The following is a 10,272-nucleotide window of genomic DNA, read 5'->3' as shown; positions in this document are numbered from 1 at the left end:
AAGTTCCCTAGAGAGGGAAGTATTTGAGCCACACATGCGGATATGAGTGACTAGAAATACGAATGGAGAAAGGAGGGAAGAACGTGATGGACAGAGGTCACAGGTAGGGAGTTGTGTACGCTTGGCTTCAAATAGGCAAGTTGGACTAGAGAATGAAGAAGACAGGAGTGGCAGGTGAGACAGGAGCAGTGATTTGGGACCTTATCCCAGGGGGGCTTGAACGGCAGAGCTTTTCTGTGCGTTCACTTTACAAAATGTCATTTTGACCTATGACCTGTGGCCAGTGAGGATTTCTAGGGAACTATCAGACCTGCTTTTCCTTGTCTTAAAATGAAATTTTCCAGAAGCTTGTAACGTGCAGACCTCTGATAGGGCCTTGAGGCCCAGGTACTCTCAAATAAAGACTTAAACTTCTTGAGAAACAGGCTTTTTGGTGATGAGGTCACAGAGCAAACCCTGTTACTGGGGTTCTCTCCTCTGAAGGAGACGTTCATGGAGTGGACTTGCTCCCAGCTTTTGCAGTGAATGTTTTAAACATCTGAGCTGGGTGGAGCCGTGATGGGCTGGATAACTGGTCCTTAACCTGTTCCTGCAGGGTAGGGAGAGGGGTCTCTCCCACACACAGCTGCCCTCCAACCAGAGTAACGACCCTGTTCTGTGTGACATGGGATGTCATGATTGCATTTGTCTTTTAAAAACAAAGGAAGGGTTAGGGACTTCCCTGGTGGTCCAGTGGTTAAGAATCAGCTTTGCAATGCAGGGGGCGAGGATTCAATCCCTGGTCAGGGAACTAAGATCCAGCATGCTGCAGAGCAGCGAAGCCCACATGCCACAGCTACTGAGTGAGCCTGTGTCCCACCAGTGGGAGATCTCACATGATGCGACTAAGACCTGAAGCCAAATAAGTATTTGGAAAACAAAGTATTGCTCCTTGTACATATGGGGAAACCGGCGTAGGAAAGCATCAAGGCCTGGCCCAAGGTTTCCTGATGAAGTAGTGAAAGAACCTGGCCCTGTTCTCAACTCTGCTCTTCCCTTTAGTTTACTCCTGCTGTAGGAATCCAGGCCCTAAAGAGTGAATGACACTTCTGAGGGAAATGCACAGCAGTTTGTGTAAAATGTTAGCCCACGCTCATCACCACCGCTGGGGCCTCCACCCAGTATTCATGCGAGCAGAATTAGAGTCGTTTTCATTTCTGGCATCCTATTTGGGCTGCATCACCCTCCCATCAGAGAAAGATGAGACAGAACCACGTGGCTCTGTCCCTAGGCTATGACCTTCCCTTTTCTCCAGTCCTGTCAAGTTGTGCTGACATCAATTTTAATGAGACTGGTGATACCACTGTGTTGACAGTTTAAAAAGGGAGTCAAGTTACCAACTGACTTAAGCTTCACCTGCCAAACAGTTGCTCTGCAGGAAAACCACCAAGATTGAAGCAAGTGTAGAAGTTCTTTCTAGAGCCAATTAGGTCAGCCTCGTAATCTCCAAGTATATTACAACTTGTCCCAGAGGTGTCAGAAGGGCATTACAAAGAAAATGACCCTGACTCTGTCTTGTTAAGGGGACTTGACCCAGACCAGCTTGTGTATGTTCGTTAGAACACTGCCTCAGCCCAGCCCTGGAGAAGAGAAGTGGAGATGTGGTGAGGGAAGCCTCAAAGAGAACCCAGAGATCTGTTCTACTGTTCTAGCCCCAGCCTGGCCACTAGCTGGTATTTGACTCTCCTGAGTCATTTCCCTTCTGGGAACCTTCAGTTCCTTGACTGGAAATATGGAGCCCAAGCTTAAGTGAGTTTGCAGCCCTGATATAGCTATGTACATCAGAACGAGGTATATATATATATATATATATATATATATATATATATACACTCCAAGTTCTAACCAGCAATAGACATGATAGTAGTTACTCAAGCTGTTACTCCCACCTTACCCTGCCTTCCTGAGGAGCAGGTAAGGATTTGGGCTGGTAGAAAATAAGAAAGCTGTGCCTTAGGCTGATGGAGTAGAAGGGGATAGACCTGTAGCAAGAGGTCAGTGAGGAGGTGGTTACAGTTATCTGGACAAGTGTGCATGAGGGCTGCACCGCTAAGACTGATGGAGAATGAGGTGTCTTCCAAAAACTGCAATAGGGATACTAGTAAATCCATTTTACTACTGCGGTGTTGGAGAAGACTCTTGAGTCCCTTTGGACTGCAAGGAAATCAATCCAGTCAATCCTGAAGGAAATCAACCCTGAATATTCCTTAAAAAAACTGATGCTGAAGCTCCAATACTTTGGCCACCTGATGCGAAGAGCCAACTCATTAAAAAAAGACCCTGATGCTGGAAAAGATTGAAGGCAGGAGAAGGGGATGACAGAGGCCAAGATGGTTGGATGGCATCACTGACTCGATGGACTTGAGTTTGAGCAAGCTCCAAGAGATGGTGAAGGACAGGGAAGCCTGGTGTGGTGCAGTCCATGGGGTCGCAATGAGTCTGACACGACTGAGCGACTGAACAAGTCAGACTAGTCCGTCTGGGGAGTATCTGGCATTATAGACTCACCTTAGCATGTGCAGGATGTGTATCTGCCCCTGGGGGGCACTAATGTTCTGAGTTGGAGGGAGGGAAACTGTTTTCACAGCTGTGCAAACTCCAGGATTTAGAGGTGAAGAGCCTCCAAAGTCAAATAGCCAGCCTGGCTGGAGTTCCAACCCAGCTCTGCCCAAATACACAGCTTCTGCTGATGGCTACATGCTCCTCCTTAGGGCTGTCTGGCTCCTGACTCTGTTCTAATGAGAAAGTTAGTGGACCTATTTCTTCTCAGTCTGGAGCAAAGTAGATGCAGGCTAACATGAGGTTCAGGGCAGAGTAAGAACAGAGCTAGCTTTCAAAATTGGGACCAGGAAATGCTTTAGGGGTGCGGGCAAACTGAACAATCTACAAATGCAACTACCACTCTCAATCATAATAGTTCCACACTGAGAGGCAGCCCTGCCATATACCAACTCAGTGAGCCAGCCAAAGACGCTCTGCTTCTGGGAACTCAGTTTTCCATTCCTAAATTGGGGCTGCCCTGCATACTCTCTGCGTTAAGTTAATGAGTGTGAAAGTGCTGGACACCAGGAGGGGTAATGTGGAGAACTGCTGGGAACAGCCTACACCGTGGGCTTCTCTCAGTGGCAGACTAGGCTGGCCTACACGCAGCAGTGCACCAAGGAGCTGCTGCAGCAGCAGCAAGTGGGTGAGACGTGGGCATCTGAGCAGAGTGGGTGCTCGGGCACTGGAGGAGTCGGAGTGGGTGACAGGACCCTGGGGAAGCAAGTAGTCCTCAGGATCCCAGCCAGCCCCCAAGGAAGGGAATTCCTTGACTTTGCCCATTCCAGTGCTAGGTCAGGACCCTGCCTTGTCCCTGACCTGTCATTTCGTTCCCTGCCTGCTGGGACACCAATCCATTGTTACCCTGTTTCTGTAGCCACCTGGTGCTCCCTGCCTGTCGACATCTATTCTACAACCTCTCTGCCAAGCTCAGGGCTGACTTGTCCTAAGCCCCACTTCTGACACAAGGATGATGGTCCCAGGTTTTCCATAGTATGCTGCCGTTTGCTGAGCTCACATCCATTATCTTGTTCCAGAGAGGCAGTGGGAGGATTCCCACCCCATCTTTCAACTGAGGAAACAGTCAGGGTGACTGTTGCAAGGCCCCCAAGTGCAGAGCACTTGTACTTCTTTCCTTGCCTTGGACTAATCGAGAGGAAAAGGCCAAGGGTGAGCCAGTAACTAGACTACAGGACCCAGTCCACTGAGCTTGGGTGAGCTCATCTCAGAGGATCCCTTATGTGGATGGGAACTTCTGAAACTCAGAGCGCTCCACAATACAGGTGCTTCAGCAGGAGGAAGATAGAGGGAGATGGAAGAAATGAGGCTGAGGAAGTCCAAGTTCCCACATCACGGGCCACTTGAGGTCTCTCAGTGTCCCACCCAGGACCCATCCTCTCCAGGCTGCTCAAGGGACCTCAGCACAGTTGCGCTCTCCTGACGCCACTTGGGAACTTACAGTGACTTTCTGGCACCACACCCCAGTTCTCCTTCCCAGCCTTCCTTTCCCTGGTCCCCACACACCCTGCTAACCAGCTGAACACTCCTGTGTGTTTCGCCTTGCTTGTGCCGCCTCCTCTGTCTGCACTCTTCCTCCATCTCCCTAAGCAAACTGATCCCAGGAGCTTCCCTGGTGGTCCAGCGGTTACAGTCTGCCTACCAGTGCAGGGGACATAGGTTCCATCTCTGGTCCTGGAACTAAGATCCCCCATGCCGTGGGGCAACTAAGACCATGCACAGCAACCACTGAGTCCTTGTGCCTCAGCTAGAGGGAAGCCCACGTGCCCCAGCAAAGATCCTGCATACTGCAACTAAGACCCGATGCGGCCAAAAATAAATATTAAGCAGACAACACAAGCCAAAGAAGACCCATCCCAGTTTCAAGAGCCAGTGCAAAGGCATTAGCCTCCCCAGTAACCTCCCTGCATTTCTTGTTCAGTGACTCTGATGGCCTCGTTCTCACTGCCCTGACTCCCTCCCCTGCCAGGAAGTGAGAGCTCTGGGCTGTAGGCCTGAGTCCCTTTGCTGTGCCTCCCACACCGGCACTCAGTGCACATCTCCTCAGTGATTTTTACCCACGTGTATTAGCTTCCTGGGCCCTCCGTAACCACATACCAGAGCCTGGACGATATAAACAGCGGACATGTGTCATCTCACAGTTCTGGAGGCTGGAAGTCCAAGGTCAAGGTGTCGGCAGGGTTGGTTCCTCCTGAGGGCTGTGAGGGAAGGATCTGTTCAGGCCTCTTTCCCTGGCTGGTAGGTGGCCACCTTCTCCCTGCGTCTCTTCAAGTGGCGTTCTTGTGTATGCGTTTGCGCACAAATTTCCCCTTTCTATAAGGACATTTATCTTGGATTACAGCCCACTCCAATGAACTCAACTGAATTCATCTGCAATGACCCTTTTTCCATGTAAAAGGTCACATTCTGAGGGACTGGGCATGAGGACTTCAACATATGCATTTAGGGGAGGGATCATAATTCAACTCAGAACACCAAACACAAGAACTGTGAAAACCTCTGGGCAGAGAATGGCAGTCACGTGCTGAAAAGCCCCCACTTGGGTATTTGGACTTATAAGCAATGCGATTAAAAGGTGGACCTGGGTGCTCAGGTTTGGAGAGGAGAGTCAAATACAAATTTTTTGTGGACACATATTTTTATTTCTCTTGGGAATATATTTAGGAGTAGACTTACTGGGTCATATGGTAATGAGATGATTAACCTTTTGAAGAACCACCAGACTGTTTCCCAAAGTGGCTGCACCATTGTACATTCCATCAGCAGTGTATGAAAGTTCCAGTCTCTCCACACTTTTATTTGTCTTTCTGATTCTAGACATCCTACTGAGTGAGGTGGTATTTCACTGTGCCTTTGATTTACATTTTCCTAATAGTTAATGACATTGAGCAACTTTTCATGTGCTTGAAATATTGGAATATTATCTTTTAACACATTAGGATCAATCTGGTTGGGCTTGAGTTGGCAGTATCACATAGTTGAGACCGGGTTGCTATAGGGTGTTCTGACGTACTGGGGCTGTTTCTAGAGATGGCTGTGAATTGAGCAGGCAACCACGTAAGCAGTCAGACTGGGGTTGGTGATGAATATCTGGGAGTTACCCGTGAGGGTGTACATCTTGAAGCCCTGTAAATGGATGATATTCTCAAGGACAGCATGAGGGAGAAGGAGTGAAAATTGTTAAAGTTTTGGGGACTCTTGGAAGTTAAGAGTGAGAGGACGAAGGGGAGACAACAGATTCACTGTTTGTTTGTTTGTTTGTTTGTTTGTTTTGGCTGCTCTGCACAGCTTGCAGGATCTTAGTTCCCTGACCAAGGATTGAAACTGGGCCACCACAGTAAGAGTACCTAGTTTAATCACTGGACTGCCAGGGATTTCCCTAGACCCACTGCCCTTAACTGGGGTGGTAAGGGGGTAGGACCTTCCAGACAGCAGGGTATGGTAAAGGGTGAGGAGGAGAGGAGGCTGGTGACAGGCACAGACTGTCAAGATGAGATATGAAGACGAGGATGGTCCTTCAGGCCACAGGCAGTGGAAGCAGGCCAGGGGGCAGGAGCTCAGGACGAGACTTCTTTCTCTCGAAGTCTCTGGGGTGAGAACTCTGGGCAAGCAGGTTTCACACGGTTCTCACCACTGCTCTCTGGTGGTGGTGGTTTTCATTCAGCAGGAAGTTGAGAAGGAACAGGGCTGGGAGTAGAACCCCGGCTTTGCTTATTCCAAACACTGCAATTTTTTTTCCAGGACACTATACTGTTTCAACCTCCTGTGGGGGCCAAGCTTGCAAATAGATTATTATCATGTGGGAGGAATTTGGGGTGGGGTCTGAGCTTCAGTGTTGATCCTTCAGACAGACCCTTGCTGACAACCTGTGTGAAAAATGTCCCCCTGTTAGTCACATACAGCACGCAAGTGCTTTCCTTCATGCCCTCCTTATGACAGTTCATGATTTTATAGCTATGTGTGAATATAGTTTACTTTCATCATAAACTACATTTACTGTAAAATGCAGTTTATAGGAAGAGGCCCCACGCTCTTTGTTCCCCATTCTATTCCTGGTTCTTGGCATGGTGCCTGGCATGCAGCAATCCAAGAATCATTTGTTGGATGGGTGAGTGAGGTAGCATTTGGAAAGTGGAGGCAGGTATGGTGTGTACCCCAGGTCAAAATCCTTCCAACAGAGATAGTGTGAAGTGACTTCCACCTCCCATACTGCCCCGGGTGTGACAGTGGGCTTGTTTGCTCAAGGACAGTATAAAAATGATGCTTCTGTTCCAGGTATAAGGACCAAGGTTGAGGAAGCAGGAACTGGGTGTAAGTCAGGGGGTGTCCATCAGTGGTGCCTATAAATGGAGCAACTGAGAGAACCTTGGGAGAAGCAGACTCTTTGGCCATTTGACACCAGGGTGGCTGGGGGTTGGGGAGCTTGGGTGGATTAATGCTTCACGCCTTCCTCAGAAGAACTTTCCAGAAAGCTGACTTCAGGGAATGGTCGTGTTCACCTAAGAGGCTGAATGCAGCTTGAAGAGTAAATATGTGAAGTCAATTATGCCTCAGTCTTCACTGTCATATTTCCTTTCCTGTGCTTAGCCATTCAGAAAATGTTTATCAGCACCTATGAATTGTTAAGGTCTGTGTTTGGTGCTACGGATATAAGAGGAAACAGCTGAGGCCCTGCTCTCAAGGAGCTCTTTGTCCTGGAGGACTCAGTTATAATACAAGGCTCCAAGCCACATAAGGGCAGGGGCCTGGTCTGTCTTGTTTGTTCAACATAGTGTCCATAGAACTTTGCCCTGGGTTTAGCACTGACTAGGCACTCCAGCTAGTTCCAACCCAAAGGAGCTCACACTCTATAGAGAGAAAGACAGACAAGAGGCAGTTCTATAAAGGGGGGAATAAAGAGGGTCTTGCAGGAACGTAGAGAAGGCTGTTGGGGAGATCAGAGAAGGTCCTGAGAGGAAGTGACTTCTACCCTGAAGGACTTGCAGAAAGGCCTGCAGAAAGCAGGGGCTCAGCATGGTGGGTGTAGGGAAACAGGGAGTGTGCAGGTTCAGGAAACCACCTGTGTCAAGGGCTGGAGGAGAGAACACGATCCTTTAGAGGAACTCAGAATAGTCCACTGTAACTAGAACACGGAGCGGTGACAAAAAATTAATCAGAGTTCTAGGTTGGAGGAGGCTTTGCAGGAATCAACTTCAGGAGGGGCCAAGCACAGCTGAACTAGCTACTGAGGTCCCAGGCCCCAGCATCTCAGTTCTAGGAACTATAGCCAATCCTTGACCTTGACCCTTATGACCCAGCACTCTGGGTGCCCTAGTTTCTCCAAAGCTAAGTTCTTCCTTGCCCTTTCCTGCAAAAAATAAAAAATAAATCCCTCATTGGTTTTGTTTTTAAGACCTTCCCACATGTCCTCATCCATTTCGACAGACTGAACACTGACTCATTACCCAAGCATGGAAACTGGCTTTAAAAACAAGAACAAGAGTAGAATAAAAATTGCATCTTTTCCTCCTTATTTGTGGTAGGTACTAAATAAGTGTGTATTTTAATGTATTGAAAGTTTTTATTTAACCACAAGTAACATTAACCCAACTTCCTTTCATGGTATCATATTTCTAAATGTGACATCACTTTTTTTTCTTTAAACTTAACTTCCACTTATATATGAATTATGCAAAACCATAATGGTTTTCCAAGTCAAGTGACTGAGTTACTTTAGTGCTGGGTTTAATTTTCTCTGTAACCAAGGCCTGTTGCTCAACCTCACCCAGCTGTGAAAGGCCATTTAAACTTGAGAGACCTAAAGCACGTGGCCTCTAGTCTAGACGTATTGCAGATGAATGAACCCCGTTGCAATCTCCTTGTTCCTTGGTTACTTTCTTGCTGTCCATCCAAGCTCCTCAACCCCAGCCACTGAAGACCTGCTGTGGTGTCAAGTGGCCGAAGAGCCTGCTTCTCTCAAGGTTCTCAGTTACTCCATTTATAGGCACCCTTGAGGGTCACACTCTGACCCACACCCACTTCCTGCTTCCAAATGTGCACTTCTTTGGAACCCCTTAACTTTAGGACAGCTGCCCCCACCCGCAGCCCATTTTCCAGCTGCTTTTTAAAAAATATAAAGTTGTATCTATTTATGTGTGGCTGTGCTGGGTCTTCACTGCTGTGCAGGCTTTTCTCTAATTGCAGCGAGTGGGCTTCTCATGGCAGTGGCTTCTCTTGTTGCAGAACACAGCATCTAGGGTGCATGGACTTCAGTAGCTTTGGATCATGGGCTCAGGAGCTGTGGTTCCTGGGCTGTAGAGCACAGGCTCAGGAGTTGTGGCCTATGGGCTTAGTTGCTCCGAGGAATGTGGGATCTTCCCAGACCAGGGATGGAACCTGTGTCTCCTGCACTGGCAGGCAGATTCATTACCACTGAGCTACCAGGAAGCCCCTTCCGTCTCTTTTAACAACTGAACTTTTTCAAGAAAAGATCCATTTTGCCTCCTCTGTTTTTCCATCATCCCTTGGCCACCAAATCTGTTTTCTCTAGCATTCCCCCTGCTCCCATGTTCCCCACCGAGTTCTTGCTCCTCATTCTCATGCACTGCTCTGGGCCTTCAGCTCTGTGGGTCTCTCCTCAGGACACACCCTGCTTCTCTGTCCTTTCAGGGCAGCTGCACAAGGCTCAGTCCTCCACTGCTCAGTCCTCTGTACACTCTCTCCTTCAGGAGTCTACCTAGTCAGTCTTTCCTCACTCAGAATGGCTTCTGGATTTCTATCTCCAGCCCAGACCCACACTGAGCCTCAGAACTGCCTCTCCTCCTACCTAATGAACAGTTTCACCTGTATATTTATTTTTTAATATTTATTTACTTTGTCTATGCCTCGTGGGACCTTCAATCTTCTGTTGAAGCATGTGGGATCTTTAGTTGCAGTGTGTGGGATCTAGTTCCCTAACCAGGAATTGAACCTGGGGCCCCTGCATTAGAAGCCTGGTCTTAGCCACTGGACCACCAGGGAAGTCCCTCACCTGCATATTTATACCAAGTGTCCCAAACCTACCCTTCTCCCTTCCATCCAGAAGTGCCTCTTCCTCTCCCTTCCGTTGTTGTTACTTTGCTCATTAGTTCTGGAAGTCAAGCAGAGAATCAAGTTTGCTTTTTCCTTCAAACTTATTTCTCAGTTTTGTTGCAACTCAGTATAGGGTATTGCAATAAGTGAACCATGAACTTCCAGATGTTCAAGCTGGTTTTAGAAAAGGCAGAGGAACCAGAGATCAAATTGCCAACATCTGCTGGATCATTGAAAAAGCTAGAGAGTTCCAGAAAAACATCTGTTTCTGCTTTATTGACTATGCCAAAGCCTTTGACTATGTGGATCACAATAAACTGGAAAATTCTGAAAGAGATGGGAATACCAGACCACCTGACCTGCCTCTTGAGAAACTTATATGCAGGTCAGAAAGCAACAGTTAGAACTGGACATGGAACTACAGACTGGTTCCAAATAGGAAAAGGAGTACGTCAAGGCTGTATATTGTCACCCTGCTTATTTAACTTATATGCAGGGTACATCATGAGAAATGCTGGGCTGGAAGAAACACAAGCTGGAATCAAGATTGCCGGGAGAAATATCAATAACCTCAGATATGCAGATGACACCACCCTTATGGCAGAAAGTGAAGAGGAACTCGAA

The sequence above is a fragment of the Ovis canadensis genome, chromosome 2 (assembly GCF_042477335.2).
Source record: "Ovis canadensis isolate MfBH-ARS-UI-01 breed Bighorn chromosome 2, ARS-UI_OviCan_v2, whole genome shotgun sequence".
Taxonomy (NCBI): domain Eukaryota; kingdom Metazoa; phylum Chordata; class Mammalia; order Artiodactyla; family Bovidae; genus Ovis; species Ovis canadensis.
This window is presented reverse-complemented; position numbering follows the sequence as displayed.